Source organism: Schistocerca serialis, chromosome 9 (assembly GCF_023864345.2).
Source record: "Schistocerca serialis cubense isolate TAMUIC-IGC-003099 chromosome 9, iqSchSeri2.2, whole genome shotgun sequence".
NCBI classification, from domain to species: Eukaryota; Metazoa; Arthropoda; class Insecta; order Orthoptera; family Acrididae; genus Schistocerca; species Schistocerca serialis.
The window spans coordinates 21,509,310-21,528,768 of NC_064646.1; the positions used below are offsets into that span (position 1 = coordinate 21,509,310).

General features: G+C 43.3%; 1 pseudogene; it reads left to right on the forward strand.

The window, feature by feature from the left end:
- The first annotated feature begins 16,517 nt into the window (after positions 1 to 16,517).
- On the forward strand, positions 16,518 to 16,635 carry LOC126419990 (5S ribosomal RNA; annotated as a pseudogene).
- The last annotated feature ends 2,824 nt before the right edge of the window (positions 16,636 to 19,459 follow it).

Consider the following 19,459-nt stretch of genomic DNA (forward strand, 5'->3'; position numbering starts at 1 on the left):
ACTGAAGTTAATAGTGAGCTTTCTTTCTGAATCACATCGAAATCCAGTAAAATACGGTTAGTCTTGGACTACCTCAACAATCATTTCAAAAGCAACTTGACTCTACGCAATTTAGAAACAAGAGATTTAACTTTGAACTTGAATTAAATGATTCTGAACTATTAACAATAGTAAAATTTAGTACGTACCAAGCTGAGCTGCAGTCACAGGTAAGCTAAAATATGCTAACAAAACTCGCACTCTAAATTTGTGCTCGTGTAACCTAAATATTGTAGCCAGCTACTGAACTTTGAAATTAAAGCAGTGTAATCTAATTATATTATTTTAATGCTGGCGTTTGAATTTCAACGACACTCGGGTTCATTTCGGAAAAGGAAGGGACCCTGCTTGGCAATGCAATTGGGACAATGAGCAACAAAGGTTCATGCTAAGTTGCTGTAATTTTGCGAGGCAAATGGAACAATTTGAAAAGCTGAGGTCTGCCATACAGTTCTGAAACTTTACGTGCTTTTAGTCTTCCTTGTTGGTTGATTGAAGGTTTGAAGCCGTCGATCGAGGAGGTGGCGACAGTCACTCATTGTCGGCCGTCGCTGTTGCAGAAGCTGGATGTTGGCGCGCCTTCTTCTCGACACGGTCACCAGGCGAAACGGGCTCTTGATGTGCGCCAGCTAATGCTTCCCGTCCGCGACACCATGTCAGAAACTATCATCGCGAGTCGAGCGCAATTACATGCTGCCAAACCCTGAAAGCGCGGCAACTCGCGGGAGCGTCACACAACACCTGCTCCACTCGCTACTCCCGCCAGACTCCTACTGCCCGCGCCCCACGCGGCAGAGTTAACACTCCCAAAGATCCTACACACTTTGATTCTTCACACGACCCATCGATGTAATCGTTCGATAGCAGTTTTCCCTAGGCAAGACCCAGCGTAAAAATACAAATAATATTTACGAAACAAACCAATTATACATCGACATGAGTGCATAAATATATATATACAAACAGTAAACCAATTACAATATATAAAGACACAGAAATGTCATATATTCAGGTAACAAAAATAAGGAGAACAAATTATAGTACAATAGATGGAAATAGGAGGATATGCATTTCCGGCGTTACACACTTTTAATTATGAATTGAATAAGTTATAACCTGATTCTTTTCGGAATGTGCAGTTACCTCTCGAGGATAGGATTCCCTAATGAAATTTCTATACAATGTTTAAGATGGTTGTTGACTTGGCAGAAAGGCTGAGAGGCGCGCCTACTCAACTTGAATAATTATCCTTTAGAATGTTGCTAGGTACGGTCGAGGCTGCCGCGTGTGAAATGCAGTGAAGTGTACTGTTGTGGAAGAAATATGGGGCTCGCAACAGCTGTAGCACACAATACTGTAAGCTGTGATGACTGCTCTCTGCGCCGCTCGCTGCTGACAAATAAGATAACTCTCGTTCTATCTGGATTGACCTTCGTAAATCAAACTCTCCCGAATCCTTGGTGAAGTCAAGGATTCCTATTCGCCCCTAGTCTAACTGTTGGCGTGGTACACCGGTCAGATAACCAGTCCACCGTGATGCCACTCAACAAATCACTCCCAAGCATTTAACTATAATTCTGTGTGTTCACACCATACAATAAGTGTGTCGGCCAACACAGAGAACAACGCTTAACCGCAAGGACTCTTGACAGAGGTGCTGTCCCAGTGAAGTACTGAGGAGAGACTTGTTTCTCGCTCCAAGAGCGACAATGGAATGGCGCCTCTCCACGCCAGACGTGAAGGGGTATATCTTTCGGTGTCTTCCATTACTCCTTCAGCTGAAGGCATCAGAAATATCGTCTGCCAATCAGCATTGCTCTTCTAAAACGGGAGAGTGACGTTTCATTTAAGGCGACCTATCCAGAAACCTGTAGCATTGGCGTTGGGCGTTTTCTGTCTCCCTGTGAACCTTCCTGAAACTGCGTGCTATGTGTAAAGAATGTGTAGGTGGCCCGCTCCAACACAATGTAGCGGAATTTGCATTTAAGCCAAACACGGGGTCATTCCCCCATTTCACTCAGGCCCACACTGTCCGCTCCACAGGCGGTCACCGGCCAACATAGGCTGGGTCGTCCTCTGAAGGGACCGGCATCCCGTTGTGCAGTTTCTCTCCTGAACTAAAAGCTCCTGTGACGGTCGTGTCTGGAATGTATGTGTGTACGCCAGCCACGAGTATGTCAATCACGGTGTGCTTACTTGTTCTTTGCATATCGTTTACATAAATTCATACAACATTGACTTTAGCTTATCGAGTTTGGGTTCGAATGAAGCGTCTTGATGTGTGGAATATGATTGTGAGGGCGGGATATGTAAGCAATGAAGGTCAGGAGACCACGATGTTTTACATAACTCCCTCCTTCTGACAAAATTTTTGTCTGGGGTTTGTCAATGCCGAGGAAAACACTGACAAAGTCAGGCAAAAATTATTCTTTTAGAATTTTTAGTAAACTTTTCTCAGCCATTCCTAACAATCTTTTCTAATTATTTCTTTATAGCTATTGTTTCTATTTTTTAATTCTACAATTTATGTTTTGTTATTAGGCAAATATAGACTTTACAAATGTTGTTATTCTTTGTCGTTGCGAATACGTGTCACTGTTTTTCTTTTGCATTTCCAAGAATGTGTTTTTACAATATTAATTTTTTTTAATCTCGTAGGTGTACTGTGTATTATGTCTTGGTGTCATTATCTCTTTTCTTCATTTATGCTTTGTGTAAATGTTCGCAAAAGCTCTGTTGTGTTACTTTGCTTTATTTATTTAGGCATTATCTTTTACTTTATGTCTCACTGTTTTTTTTTTTTTTTTTTTTTTTTTTTTGTAAGAATGGAGAAGCGTTTCCTGTCCTTGGTATTAAACCCCAAAAAGGTGTTTTTGAATGTTACTTAAACAAGAAAATTCCTGCATAAATCCTTTTCCAATTTTATGTGTAAAATAAATAAACAGGCTTTCCATGAGTTTGTGAGATTAGATAACTACACTAAGTTTCTTCACAAAAGGTTTTAAGGTATCTATAAATTATGGACTTTACAACAATAATAAAAATAATTACTTTTACAAAAAATGAAAAAGAATATTTTTACTAATATATCATTTTCTTAACTCTACATTCGTATTTTATCAATTTTTTTTTTGTGCTGCGTCAGTTTCTGTGCTCGACAATCCCCACTGAAATACTGGAAGGCGTCGACTCATTTGTAAGGGTGTCACAAATCATGAGAGAAGCACTCTAGCATGCGATGCCGGGTCTTACTTGTTGACATTGTCATCATGGAGTGGTACTTTTAACCGATGATGATGACCGTGGTTTACTGCACAAACAGTGATGTCTTGGTACTCCTTTGCTGTCACACCTGGGACGGTGTGGCAGGTCGATGATTGTAGTTGGGAGAATACTGTTCATTTTGCTGAATCTATTTCTAGATAATGTTGGTTGGTACTACTTAATATTCCGTTTACCGTTCGCTTGTATTTGTTTGATGATTTGAAGTTTATTTTTAGAGAGGTGGTTGTAGTAGTTGCCATGCCTTTGTAGCAATTTGCTTTGTAGTACAGGAGAGAAAGGTATCTTGCTGTCTTCTGCCCTTCTTCATCTTGCATCTTGTGTTCTTCTCTTCTTTCTTGCATTCTTCTGTCCTTCTTGGGCTAGGAATACGTGAATTTTAGTGTAGGAGTGCAATAGGATTTGTAGGATCTGACTGCCTTTCCAACTGTTACTTGATGAGTTTTTAGATCTTAGTAATTTATTGTACCTTCACTGTCGTCTCGTCATATTATGATTCTCCCCACGCTCTTCCGTTGTGTAGCAATGTCGTGACATATGAAATGTCCGTGCTGCTCGTTGTTCTCCCGAAGTCCAACCTGGTTGCAACCTGCATTTCCAGTGTGGCGTTGGTCTTCATGTTGTTGTTATTGCCCTAAGAGCTTTCTCAACATGTCTGTACCCTCTCCGTCGCTATCTCGAAGCATCTGGTGTTAAGGGAGCTGGTGATTGGTGTTGGTGGTGATGTCCTTCTGACACACAGAAGTATTTACAATTTTTGTTATACATATATTTGATATTTACAAAAAAACTCAGATTTTATATAATGCAAAAATTCTCTGATAGTGGCAAAAATTATTGTATATACGAGTATATATGATTTCTTTTCTTTATTCTAATTATGTCCTAACACTTCTTCATTCTTTTAACTGTTGTGTACCATTTACTGTTTGTGTGCGTGCTGTAGTGTACTTGATACTACAAGAGATAGTAAGTGTGTACTGTGTCTCTTTTTCTTTTAATTAATGTGTTATTTTTTGATATATTAATTTAACTTTTATTTAGTGGTTAGTATAAGATAGGGTGGACGTTAGGTTGCCTAACCTCTTCCGCAATTTTTCAATTCAATCTTTACATTTTGTAGTGTTTGGTGGCCTAATTTCTACTTCTGGTTTCCCTATGCTGTGTTGTTCTTGTCTCTGTGGACCATAATGTCCTCGGTAATTATTCGCGCCCTGGTCTCTCCAGTTGCTGTTTCTAACATCGTGACCTCTTTCAAAGTACCCTTGACCGTTGGCATTTTGATTCCTAAACCCATACCCGCCACTGTGTGAGTGTCCATTACCGTTCCTATTTCGGTACCAATTATCCTGGTTATCGTTCCTATGCCAATTGTTTCCATTATGCCAATGTCCATGTCTGTTAAATTCCCTGAAATTATTGGTGTTAGGATTACGATTATTATTATTGGAATATTCGTTCCTAGTCCTCTCCTTTTGCTGTTCCCTTTCCTTTCTTTTTTCTTTCACCACGTCTTCTTTAAACATAAATTGAAGTTCCCTTAAAACCTCTTTGAATTCTTCAATATTTTCATTTTTTCCTACTGTCGCCTGTAGATACTTTCCCGGTAATTTCATTCTACACAGACGTATCAGCTCTCTGTTACGGTATGTTTTGTCTAGACATTGATTCTTTTTGTCCATTGTATCAAAGAATTTTATCACGCTTTTCTCTCCTGATTTCTCATATGGTGTCATTTGAAGTAACTGGTATTTAATTTTGTTTTGCGCCTCCTTGGACCAATACCTGTATCATTCGAGAAATGCTGTTCTGAAGTGCAGGCAAGACGTACAGGTAGCCGCGATCTTTTGCATCACCTCTGCTATTGTCTCTGACATGTGTGCACAAATAAAGTCAATTTTGTGAGCTACGCTCCAGTGGCTTGGTAAGCCTACTTGAAACTGATCGATGAATGTGCGTGCATGCAAGCTACCGCCTTCTTCCTTGAAATGTTGAAATTTTCTAACTGTAAGGAAATGGTCTGTATCATATCTACTCATGAATCCGGTTTGTGGCTGATTCATGGACTCAAATAATCTGCCACTGCTTGTGTCGTCGTGTTTATTCTCTGGTAATCTACTGCCTGTCTGCCTATTCTCAATTTCCTGACTCATATCCGCGTCATATCGTATCATTGGTGAACAAAAGTGTTCTTCGTGTGTTTCTACTCTCGTCGTTCGTGGTATAGTACCTGTGCTGCTGTTATACTGTGTCGTTGGATTTACTGGTTCAGTTGCCTGTCTTTAGATTGGTATCGGCTGAAAGTATGTATTCCGTTTTTCTAGGTAATGTGCCTGGTCCTGTGGCATGTCACGTATTACTTTAATAGGGGTTTTCTGTTTCGATTTCTGCGCGAGTGTTACGTCTAGTCTTGGTTCTACTTGAACTTTCTTAGACGGCGCGTGTTCGTGTACTGAATTAATGCTAGACGCGTCAGTTGTTTCACTACAGGTGTAATCGGTCTCAATCTTTTCTTCGACAGTTTGTATCAACTCTGTTAGAAGCTTTTCAAACCGATCTTTGTTTTTAAGTTATATTTTATTGAGCCGCTGATCATATTTTTTCAGTGAAACCTTTGCGACCTTGCTTTGAGTTGCTTGTTCTTCCGAAATTTGTACTGCTGTTCGAGTGGCTTTTTTCGTAAAACGTTCCACCTTTTTGTCAACGTTTACGATGTTAATTTGGACCATGTCCACGTCAGTGCGCAATTACTGTTGACCTTGTGTTAGTACCTGAATTCTTTATCTAGATTCTTTCGCGTCTTTGTTTATCTGTGTGATCTGACTATCAATTCTATCGATCCCTTCATCCATCTGAATTTTGACCTGTTGAATCTGTGTCTTTATCTCTTGTCGCAAGTTCTGATTAACCTGTTGGATCTGTGTCTTAATAGCCTGATTATCCTGTTTCAATTCCTGATTCTGTTTCGTTATACTAGAATTCATTTTTTGAATCATCTCCATGATCGCGTCCTATCCTGTAACACTACCTTCTGCTAATCTATGCATTCTCGATCAATTATTTTCCACTCGGCCAATTACGTCGTTTACTGGGCTATGCTGTGGCGTTTCTAAGTTTGATAACTGGAATAACCCGTGCTGTCTGTGTTGAGGACTAGTTGCGTTTGTCATTGAACCATTACGTGGCGCAAACAACCCCGCATTCTACCCTCTCTGTTGTGTATGTCTTGTGCTTGCAGGTACAGTAGCGTCTGTTACGGAACCTTGTCATGGCGCTTGTAACTACGCAAAATTCTGTGTATGCTGTTGGGGCATATTTAGAATGTGTACGATAGGTTCGACGTATTCTAAATGTTCCCCCTCTTCCTCACTGTCTACTTATCTTTGAACGTTAGCTAACTGCCGGTTCATTGACATTGACGCGTATTCTGTCCCTGAATATGCGGCAAACAAACGCATTTCCTGTGTTCGTTTCGCTTCTAATCTTTGCCATTTCCTACGTGGTCTGTCTATTTCTGGTTCAGAATGTGTGCCCTACCTGGAATTTTACATTCTGGAAATTCGATGTTCTCATTTCTTCGATTCCTATATGTCTGATCTGTCTCAATTTCATCCCAGTCTAACTGAGCCAGCTGATTCTGCAGCTCCCCGACTGTCCTATGCTCTGATTCACCGTCTGTCTTATTCTCTGGTTCACCTTCTGTCCCATTCTCAATAAGCTCGTTTACTTGCTGTCTATCTGGTTGATTCTCCCCCATCTTGTCTACTTACTGTCTCTCACGTAACCTTTTGGCTTGTGCTCTCGTTAACATGGAAATTCTTTCAACACACCACAACCCTATCTACAAAACTGTACGACCACTTACCAGTTGGTTGAAGCAACAACAACAACGTCGTGACATCTCGGCTAATGTTCTGTCAACTCTGCTAGTCTCCAATCTCTGCCTGTGCCCTTGCAAAGGGAGAAAAATGTTATTTCTTAATTCTAACTTATGTGATGCTGCGTCACACTGCGTCTCTGCGTCACTCTGCGTCTGTGACTATCACCTGAAAATTCTATGCCCTAACAGCTACACAAAAATAGTAACAATGCAAAATTTTCCAACACAATAACATATGCCCTTTTCCCTGCAATTCTGCTTTCTTTACTACCTGTATCTTTTCTGACCCCAATCTTTGCAAATAGCTATTTAATACATGAAAGAAAGTTCTTCAAAGTACTACTGCTGCAACCTGCCATACCTAACTAATCTGACACTTTCCTATCCTGGTAGCTTACCTATTTTACCTATCCTGGCAGGGTCGCCATTTTCTGTGAGCATGGGGTTGATCTGAGATTCTGCTATTCTGTGAAACGGATTAATCTGAGATGCACACTTTACCCTGTGGCTACTCTGCGCAGGCGCGGATCTGGCAGCTTGGGAACGCCAGATTATTTTTTCCGGTTAGCATCTGGCTGCTTGCGGACGCACCTAACAGCTAGTAACCAGAAGCGGGACTCAACTGCGCAAGCCCATGCGCCCGCTGGTAACTGCTAAAATGAAACTAATGTAAACAGTTGAGACATCACGCTCATCGTCAGTAGTTTGTTGTTACGAAGTATTACATAGTCTTCGTCCTAAGGCCTATGAAATACACACATCAAAATGTTTTCCATCACCCCGTTCCCTGAACTCCTGAAGACAGACGTTGACCGTGGATATTGTATCACAGACGCAGTCCCTTAGACTGTTCATAGATGCCACTAAGCCCACCCAAAGAAGTAAACAAACACGCATGAACATCGCCTATTAGACGGACGGGGTCCGACAGCCGATGAGTTCCAGTCATTCCACCAGGAAGGAGGTACCGCGGTTCGATCGCGTCCGCATTGTTACTTTGTGCCGGGAAGGGCTCTCAATAAGGAAAGTGTGCAGGCGTCTCCCAGTGAACCAAAGCGATGTTGTTCGGACATGGTGGAGATACAGAGAGACAGGAACTGTCGATGACATGCCTCGCTCAGGCCGCCCAAGGGCTACTATTGCAGTGGGTGACCGCTACCTACGGATTATGGATGGGAGAAAACCTGACAGCAGCGCCACCATGTTGAATAACGATTTACGTGCAGCCACAGGACGTCGTGTTACGACTCAAACTGAGCGCAATAGGCTCCATGATGCGTAACTTCACTCCCGACGTCCATGGTGATATCCATCTTTGCAACCACGACACCGTGCAGCGCGGTACAGATGGGCCCAACAACATGCCGAATGGACCGCTCAGGATTGGCATCACGTTCTCTTCACCGATGAGTGTCGCATATGCCTTCAACTAGACAGTCGTCGGAGACGTGTTTGCAGGCAACCCGCTCAGGCTGAACGACTTAGGCACACTGTCCAGCGAGTGCAGCAAGGTAGAGGTTCCCTGCTATTTTGGTGTGGCATCATGTGGGGCCGACGTACGCCGCTGTTGGTCATGGAAGGCGCCGTAAAGGCTGTGGGATATATGAATGCCATCTTCAGCCCAATGGTGCAACCGTATCGGCAGCATATTGGCGAGGCATTCGTCTTCATGGACGACAATTCGCGCCCCGTCGTGCACATCTTGTGAATAACTTCCTTCAGGATAACGACATCGCTCGACTAGAGTGACCAGAACATTCTTCAGACATGAACCCTATCGAACATGTCTGGGATACGTCGAAAAGGGCTGTTTATGTACGACGTAACCCACCAACCAATTCGAGTGGGCTCATGAACGACTTGGACGAAATAATTTTCAGAGAATGCGCGTAGCACAATTTCGGTCGATGTTTTATGCGTACCTACGGATTTAAACATGTATTTTCGCCAACATATCGAGGGTAACCCGAGACGAAACAAGGCCACGGGAGTAGACAACATTCCATTAGAACTATTGACGGCCTTGGGAAAGCCAGTGTTGACAAAACTCTACCATCTGGTGAGCAAGATGTATGAGACAGGAGAAATACCCTCAGACTTCAAGAAGAATATAATAATTCCGATCCCAAAGAAAGCAGGTGCTGACAGATGTGAAAATTACCGAACAATCAGTTTAATAAGTCATGGATGCAAAATACTAACGCGTATTCTCTATAGACGAATGGAAAAACTGGTAGAAGCTGACCTCGGAGAAGATCAGTTTGGATTCCGTAGAAATATTGCAACACGTGAGGCAATACTGACCCTACGACTTATCTTAGAAGCTAGATTAAGGAAAGGCAAACCTACGTTTCTAGCATTTGTAGACTTAGAGAAAGCTTTTGACAATGTTGACTGGAACACTTTCTTTCAAATTCTGAAGGTGGCAGGGGTAAAATACAGGGAGCGAAAGGCTATTTACGATTTGTGCAGAAACCAAATGGCAGTAATAAGAGTCGAGGTGCATGAAAGGGAAGCAGTGGTTGGGAATGGAGTGAGACAGGGTTGTAGCCTCTCCCCGATGTTATTAAATCTGTATATTGTGTAAGCAGTGAAGAAAACAAAAGAAAAATTGGGAGTTGGTATTAAAGTCCATGGAGAAGAAACAAAAACTTTGAGATTCGCCGATGGCATTGTAATTCTGTCAGAGACAGCAAAGGACTTGGAAGAGCAGTTGAACGGAATGGACAGTATAATGGAGGGTATAAGATGAACATCAACAAAAGCAAAACGAGGATAATGGAATGTAGTCGAATTAAGTCGGGTGATGCTGAGGGAATTAGATTAGGAAATGAGACACTTAAAGTAGTAAAGGAGTTTTGCTATTTGGGGAGCAAAATAACTGATGATGGTCGAAGTAGAGAGGATATAAAATGTAGACTGGCAATGGCAAGGAAAGCGTTTCTGAAGAAGAGAAATTTGTTAACATCGAGTATTGATTTAAGTGTCAGGAAGTCGTTTCCGAAAGTATTTGTATGGAGCGTAGCCATGTATGGAAGTGAAACATGGACGAGAACTAGTTTGGACAAGAAGAGAATAGAAACTTTCGAAATGTGGCGCTACAGTTGAATGCTGAAGATTAGATGCGTAGATCATATAACTAATGAGGAGGTACTGAATAGGATTGGGGAGAAGTTTGTGGCACAACTTAACTAGAAGAAGGGATCGGTTGGTAGGACATATTCTGAGGCATCAAGGGATCACCAATTTAGTATTGGAGGGCAGCGTGGAGGGTAAAAATCGTACAGGGAGACCAAGAGATGAATACACTAAACAGATTCGGAAGGATGTAGGCTGCAGTAGGTACTGGGAGATGAAGAAGTTTGCACAGGATAGAGTAGCATGGAGAGCTGCATCAAACCAGTCTCAGGACTGAAGACCACAACAACAACAACAACAACATCGAGGGTTAATTTAAGTCACAACCAACTGCAGTTGTATGAGTCCGACACGTGTTTGAAATTAGGTTCAAGTTTTCTTTCAGCGTTTCAGTAACTGAATCACCTGAGTTGGGAGATCGGTAGAGGAACCAATTATTATTTTCTTCCGGTTGCCAAGAATGACCTCTACCCATATTAACTCACAGGAAATATCTGCATTAATTTTCTACGAGATAAACTACTTCTGACAGCAACGAACACGCCACCGCCAACTGTATTTAGCCTATCCTCTTCTGAACACCGTTAGGCTCTTCGCAAAAATTTTGGTAGAACTTATCTCCGATTTTAGCCAGCTTTAGTATCTCATTTATTCATATGTGCTGTAATAGGTGAGTGATCGGGACCTGTGTTAATCGTGAGTAGCCATCTTCAGCACTCGTTTCGTTGGTTACAGTCGTACATGTCACATTTGTTGCGGTGAATGGCTGCGCCGGCACTAAAATAGCAGGGAACGAGCACAGAGCTGACAGGCAGTAGCTTCTCCTGCGACACGTCTGTCCATGGAATAGCTACACAAACGACGCCCGTATCTGCTGCAGCTCTCGCACCATTCTGCACAAGACGAATGTACAATTCAGGCCGTCTGAATTACGGTACGTGTCACAGAACTCACGTAATTCATTCAGACCCGTCACTGACTCGTTTTTCTAGTCTGTCAGTTCTCTGTTTTAAAGCGCCTGTAGGACCTCCGCCGACGCCACGAGTGGAGAAATAACAAAAGTGTTCTTCATACCACGGGTGCGCTATTCTTTGCTGGATTAATTTATCTTGCACTGCGCTTGTTTGTAGAAGGAGAAAATACCGAACTACGGTATTACTAACAACATTCCCTCTGGGAACTACACAAAGCAGCTTTACGCAGACGAAGTACGCTTATCTTCAGGCTAAGAGTGAGAGGATAAGAGTGCATTAAAGGCAGTAGACTGTGAAGATTATAAAGGTTATCATCATCTTCTAAAGACTATGCAATATCAGGTCAGCATGTCTCTAAATAGTGCTGTTCTTTTCCGTGCTTTGTAATTTTTATTTCGTTACCTCTGGAATATTTTCTATTATCTTCTTTCGTTGTCCCCCAGCGCTTTATTTGCCAAATTGCTTCCCTCAAACACATTACACTATATCATTTTTGAAATTTTCCCGGCAGATACAATATTCCATCATTTTGAGTGAGTGCACACCAGCTGTCAAAACTTCCTCTTCCGATATTTCGGCTGTGAACCTTACATCCATTTTCGAGACACGTCATCAGCTACATCCGACTGTCCAAGCGAGCCTGTCAATACGCAGATATGCCACGTGATTCACAGCTATACTGGGGAATAAAATACCTAGGCGCCACATATAACACAACAGGCACAACAGCGCATTCACAGATAAAACTATTGCGTCACAGACGTAAATGCTGCAATTGCTTAATCTAAACAAATGACCCGGCCGGATAGCCACTCCTCTTGCCGAGCTGGGAAAGGTGCGCCGGCCCAGAATCGAATTAAACGAGGACCTGTGTGGTGGTCGATCTGACTGAGGGTCTTAGGCTGTTTCCCACAGCCGACTAGGTGAATATCGGGCTGGCACCCACGTCCCACCTCAGTTACACATCGGAAACGTTCTCACACTTTCACATGGGATTACAGACAGACGGGGTAGGCAAACTTCGTCCCTGGGATAGAAGGGGTTGTGGTGAGATGGGGATCTGGCCATTGTCTACCACTAATATGGCTAAAACGAGACTGAGATGCCGATGTTGCGAATGTAATAAATCCATTTACAACGCAGGCAGGTGGTGTCATGTGTGAATATTACAGAACTATCAATAAGTCGTGGTCGAAAATATTGACACGAGTCACTTACAGAAGAATGAAAAAACTAGTAGTAGCCAATACTGGAGAAGATCAGTTTTAGTTGTGGAGAAATGTAGAAACACGCTAGGCTGTTCTGATCCTGAGTCTTAGAACATAAGCGCCACAGAATATAGGTTAAAGGAACTAAAAACTACATTTAGAACTTTTGTAGATTTAGAGAATCCTCGTAAAAATGTTGACAAAATATACGCTTAGAAATTCGGAAGGTTGCAGGATTAAAATAAACAGAATAATAGGTTATTTACAACTTGTGTAGTTATGAGAGTCGAAGGACATGAAAGCAAATCAGTAGTTGACAAACGAGTGAGGTAGCGTTGTAACCTATCCCAGATGATATTCAATCAGTTCTTTGAGCAATCGTTAAAGGAAACCAAGAAATGATTTTGAAAGGAAATTGAAGTTCAGGGAGATGATATAAGAACTTTGAGGTTTGTCAGTGAAATTACGTTTGGTTAGATACAGTAAAGAACTTGGGAGAGCAGTTGAATAAAATGCATACTATCTTGAAAAGAACACCAATAAAAGTAAAAAAAGGGTAGTGGAATGTAGTTGACTTAACTCAATCGATTCTGTAGGAATTAGGTTAGGAAATGCGGCATTAAAAGTAGTGGATGAGTTTCTTATTTGGTCAGCAAAACGACACGCGGTGAGCGACTAGTTACAGCAAGAAAAGTATTTCCGTAAAAGAGTAATTTGTTAACTATATACAGGATGGTCCATTGATCGTTACCTGGCCAAATATCTCACGAAATAACCGTCAAACGAAAAAAACTACAAAGAACAAACTTGTCTAGCTTAAAGGGGGAACCAGATGGCGCTATGATTGGCCAGCTAGATGGCGCTGCAATAGGTCAACGGATATCAACTGCGTTGTTTTTATAATAGGAACACCCATTTTTTATTACATATTCGTGTAGTACGTAAAGAAGTATGAATGTTTTAGTTGGACCACTTTTTTCGCTTTGTGATAGATAGCGCTGTAACAGTCACAAGCATTTGGCTCACAATTTTAGACGAACAGTTAGTAACAGGTAGGATTTTTAAATTAAAATACAGAACTTAGGTACGTCTGAACATTTTATTTCGATTGTTCCTCCAATGTGATACATGTACGTTTGTGAACTTACCATTTCTGAGAACGTATGCTGTTACAGCGTGATTACCTGTAAACGCCACATTAATGCAATAAATGCTCAAAATGATGTCCGTCAACGTCAATGCATTTGGCAATACGTGTAAAGACATTCCTCTCAACAGCGAGTAGTTCGCCTTCCGTAATGTTCGCACATGCATTGACAATGCGCTGACGCATGTTGTCAGGCGTTGTCGGTGGATCACGATAGCAAATATCCTGCAACTTTCCCCACAGAAAGAAATCCGGGGACGTCGGATCCGATGAACGTGCAGGACATGGTATGGTGCTTCGACGACCAATCCACCTGTCATGAAATATGCTATTGAATACCGCTTCAACCGCACGCGAGCTATGTGCCGAACATCCATCATGTTGGAAGTACATCACCATTCTGTCATGCAGTGAAACATGTTGTAGTAACATTGGTAGAACATTACGTAGGAAATCAGCATACATTGCACTACTTAGTTTGCCATCGATAAAATGGGGGCCAATTATCCTTCCTCCCATAATGCCGCACCATACATTAACCCGGCAAGGGCGCTGATGTTCCACTTGTCGCAGCTATCGTGGATTTTCCGTTGCCCAATAGTGCATATTATGCCGGTTTACGTTACCGCTGTTGGTGAATGACGCTTCGTCGCTAAATAGAACGCGTGCAAGAAAACTGTCATCGTCCCGTAATTTCTCTTGTGCCCAGTGACAGAACGGTACACGGCGTTCAAAGTCGTCGCCATGCAATTCCTGGTGCATAGAAATACGGTATGGGTGCAGTCGCTGTTGACGTAGCATTCTCAACACCGACGTTTTTGAGATTCTCGATTATCGCGCAATTTGTCTTTTACTGATGTGCGGATTAGCCGCGACAGCAGCTAAAACACCTACTTGGGCATCATCATTTGTTGCTGGTCGTGGTTGACGTTTCACATGTGGTTGAACGCTTTCTGTTTCCTTAAATAACGAAAATATCCGGTGAACGGTCCGGAAACTTGGATGATATCGTCCAGCATGTCGAGCAGCATACAAAGCACACGCCCGTTTGGCATTTTGATCACACGATATCGATCATTTTCGCAATTGGTAAACGGTCCATTTAACACGGGTAATGTATCACGAAGCAAATAACGTCCGCACTGGCGGAATGTTACGTGATACCACGTACTTATACCTTTGTGACTATTACAGCGCCATCTATCACAAAGCGAAAAAAGTGGTCCAACTAAAACATTCATATTTCCATACGTACTACACGAATATGTAATAAAAATGGGGGTTCCGATTTTTAAAAAAAGCAGTTGATTTCCGTTTGACCTACGGCATCTAATGGACCAAACATAGCGCCATCTGGTTTCCTCCTTCAAGCTAGACGTGTTTTGTTCTTTGTAGTTTTTTCGTTTGGCGCTTATTTCGTGAGATATTTGGCCCGGTCGCTATCAATGGACCACCCTGCATATGTGTCGTGTGTTCCTTCGGAAATGTACGAAGAAACACACACCATTTTGAAACAGCAGCCACTATGAATTAACACAAAGGAATTATATACATCAGTTGCGATTGGGCATTCTTTCAAATCAGTGGGGAAAGTAAAAAATTGGTCCAGACCAGTATTCGAATCAGAGTCTTGTGCTTACTATGCAACAGATACTCAAACAACTCAAACAACTCTCTTCAGTTGGTTGGGGCGGAGGTCATATAACACGTGTTCTAAATGATCGTTGAATATTTTACTCAGTTTTTTCTGTTGTTATCACAGACTGAACACAATGAGCTACTGTGCCGGCAAGACACCATTTTGACCCAGCAGGACTAGCGAGCCATCCGGGCACAGTGGTCATCGCAGCTACACGGCCTACCCTGGCACGCCTCCCGCCAGACACAAATTTTCAACTTACACCACACACTACGACTGTAGTGCCCCTTGCGATTACCCTTATTACTTACGACATTGCCCGCATCTCGTGGTCGTGCGGTAGCGTTCTCGCTTCCCGTTCCCGGGTTCGATTCCCGGCGGGGTCAGGGATTTTCTCTGCCTCGTGATGGCTGGGTGTTGTGTGCTGTCCTTAGGTTAGTTAGGTTTAAGTAGTTCTAAGTTCTAGGGGACTGATGACGATAGATGTTAAGTCCCATAGTGCTCAGAGCCATTTTTGAACTTACGACATTTCGCCGATTCCCGTAATGAACCCGAGCCCACTCGTATCCAATGCCTACAATTCCTTTATGTCTGAATTTATTAACATCAAAATATAAAACTAAATGTTAGGAAGTTGTCTCTGGAGGTATTTGTATGGGGTGCAGCCTTATGCGGTAGGGAAACGTGAACGATAAGCATTTCAAGGAAGAACAGGATAAAAGCATTTGAAATGTGCTGCTGCGTATGAGTGCTGGGAATTAGGTGGGTAGACTGAGGACATATTGCATTCATTTGGCACAACTGGACTAAAATAAGGGATCAGTTGACAGGACGCGTCCTGAGGCATCAAAGAATGTCAGTTCTTTCAAGGGAAGGGTGGAGAACGAAAATTGCATAGAGAGATCAAAGGACGAGTTCAGTAAGCACGTTCACGTTGATGTGGTTCGCTGTAGTATTTGGAGATGAAGAGGCTCTCACAAGATACATCAGCGTGGAGAGCTGCACCAAACCAATCTTTGGGTTGATGACCACAAAACAACATAAATGGCCGGTATTATACTTCACAATAACGGTCTTTCTGAATATCGAGCATATACACACTAAAAATTTCATTTATACAATATCTATTGTGATTATAGTTGAAAACTACTCTACGCTATCGTAACTAAGCGCAAACTAAAGTAATTTTCCTAGTAGCTTTGGTCAGTTAACCAACGGCCTTGCCGCAGTGGTAACACCGGTTCCCATCAGATCACCGAAGTTAAGCACTGTGGGGCTGGGCTAGCACTTGGATGGGTGACCAACCGGTCGGACGAGCGCTGTTGGCAAGCAGAGTGCACTCAGCCCTTGTGAGGCAAACTGGGGAGCTACTCGTCCCGGAAACTGACATACGGCCGGGAGAGTGGTGTGCTGACCACATGCCCCTCCATATCTGCATCCAGTGACGCCTCTGGGCCGAGGATGACACGGCGGCCGGTCGGTACCTTTGGGCCTTCATGGCCTGTTCGCGAAGACTTTGGTCAGTTAAGGTCGTACCCACGTTACCTGTACATCAGATGTGTTGCATACCTGTCGGGCATTACCTTACAACGAACGCTTTCTTTACGTATGTGATCAGTGTCTTACTTGATTCCCCTGAAGACCGGAAGCGGTGAAACGTCTAGAAACTGAGTGAGGATGTATAAAGGCCTGGGTAACTTACAGAGGGTTTTTACTATCCTAATGTCTGTTGCTTAAAAATAAAAAGTGTTTGTAGCAAAATTGAAATTGTGAATGTTCAGATTTTACTCGAAAACTGTTGATTTATAACAGGAAGTGATGTTGTAGTAAGAAAAAAGACAATGCTGGAAAACGCCATTTCCTCAACAAAAAGGCGCAATAAAAAACGTAAAACAAAATTCAAAAATATATCAAACATTGCATGAATGTTACATCGAACTTACATAAAAAATGCTTGTGTTGTTCATAAAGAACTTTCGCATTTAGCAATAATATCAGGAAATTCTTGTCTTCGACCAAGATGATGAATATTCTATTGACAAGAATATTATGTTTGTGCATGTAAACTGTACTTGCATCAAAAGTAATTGCTTTGGTTACATAAAAACGCAGAAGTTACACGATCAGTTAATTTTTATTACTTGTAAAACGGAATCTATATTCTGTAAGGATATAAAATACGGAATGGGCTAACAGTGAAAGAAACGCGGTTCTAATTATGTACAAAACAAAGAAAAACACAAAAAGAAGTCCTCGTCTCTCAGTTTCTTTCTTACACACTCTTTTATGTTCCTGTCCCTACCAACACTAACGGTAATTCTACCATTTATGTAGTGTACTAGAACTACCGAACCGTAGTGTTGCTAGAGTGCAACTCTAATATTGTGATCCACTTCTTACCTAGTTACCTAATTATTTGTATCCAGTGGTAATGTACAGCCTGACTATACTGCCTGATAAAGAAAAACTGAAGCACCAAGAAGACATGATCGAATGTCAATGTGAATCCGCACACGTACACACCGTCTACGGGTACGTAAATTACCAGTTGCAACTCTCTGTGACAAGAACGCCACGAGTGCGCGTAAGTGTTGTTCGCGCTTAGTGTTACCAGGCCTGATAGAGGACGTAAGAGGTGTGAAAAGTGTCAGAAGTCGAATGAACAGTGATTACTGTGAATGACACGGAAACGCAACATACGCCTGTGAGACAGCGTTATTAGCACATGACAGAGAGAGGGGTCTCTCTGTGTGTCTCTACATAATCAGCTGGTACGAGGTTCGTTCAATAAGTACTGCCCCACATTAAAAAAAAAAGCCGTTAATATACACTCCTGGAAATGGAAAAAAGAACACATTGACACCGGTGTGTCAGACCCACCATACTTGCTCCGGACACTGCGAGAGGGCTGTACAAGCAATGATCACACGCACGGCACAGCGGACACACCAGGAACCGCGGTGTTGGCCGTCGAATGGCGCTAGCAGCGCAGCATTTGTGCACCGCCGCCGTCAGTGTCAGCCAGTTTGCCGTGGCATACGGAGCTCCATCGCAGTCTTTAGCACTGGTAGCATGCCGCGACAGCGTGGACGTGAACCGTATGTGCAGCTGACGGACTTTGAGCGAGGGCGTATAGTGGGCATGCGGGAGGCCGGGTGGACGTACCGCCGAATTGCTCAACACGTGGGGCGTGAGGTCTCCACAGTACATCGATGTTGTCGCCAGTGGTCGGCGGAAGGTGCACGTGCCCGTCGACCTGGGACCGGACCGCAGCGACGCACGGATGCACGCCAAGACCGTAGGATCCTACGCAGTGCCGTAGGGGACCGCACCGCCACTTCCCAGCAAATTAGGGACACTGTTGCTTCTGGGGTATCAGCGAGGACCATTCGCAACCGTCTCCATGAAGCTGGGCTACGGTCCCGCACACCGTTAGGCCGTCTTCCGCTCACGCCCCAACATCGTGCAGCCTGCCTCCAGTGGTGTCGCGACAGGCGTGAATGGAGGGACGAATGGAGACGTGTCGTCTTCAGCGATGAGAGTCGCTTCTGCCTTGGTGCTAATGATGGTCGTATGCGTGTTTGGCCCCGTGCAGGTGAGCGCCACAATCAGGACTGCATACGACCGAGGCACACAGGGCCAACACCCGGCATCATGGTGTGGGGAGCGATCTCCTACACTGGCCGTACACCACTGGTGATCGTCGAGGGGACACTGAATAGTGCACGGTACATCCAAACCGTCATCGAACCCATCGTTCTACCATTCCTAGACCATTCCTAGACAATGCACGTCCGCATGTATCCCGTGCCACCCAACGTGCTCTAGAAGGTGTAAGTCAACTACCCTGGCCAGCAAGATCTCCGGATCTGTCCCCCATTGAGCATGTTTGGGACTGGATGAAGCGTCGTCTCACGCGGTCTGCACTGCACGTCCAGCACGAACGCTGGTCCAACTGAGGCGCCAGGTGGAAATGGCATGGCAAGCCGTTCCACAGGACTACATCCAGCATCTCTACGATCGTCTCCATGGGAGAATAGCAGCCTGCATTGCTGCATTGCCTGCATTGCACTGTACTAGTGCCGACATTGTGCATGCTCTGTTGCCTGTGTCTATGTGCCTGTGGTTCTGTCAGTGTGATCATGTGATGTA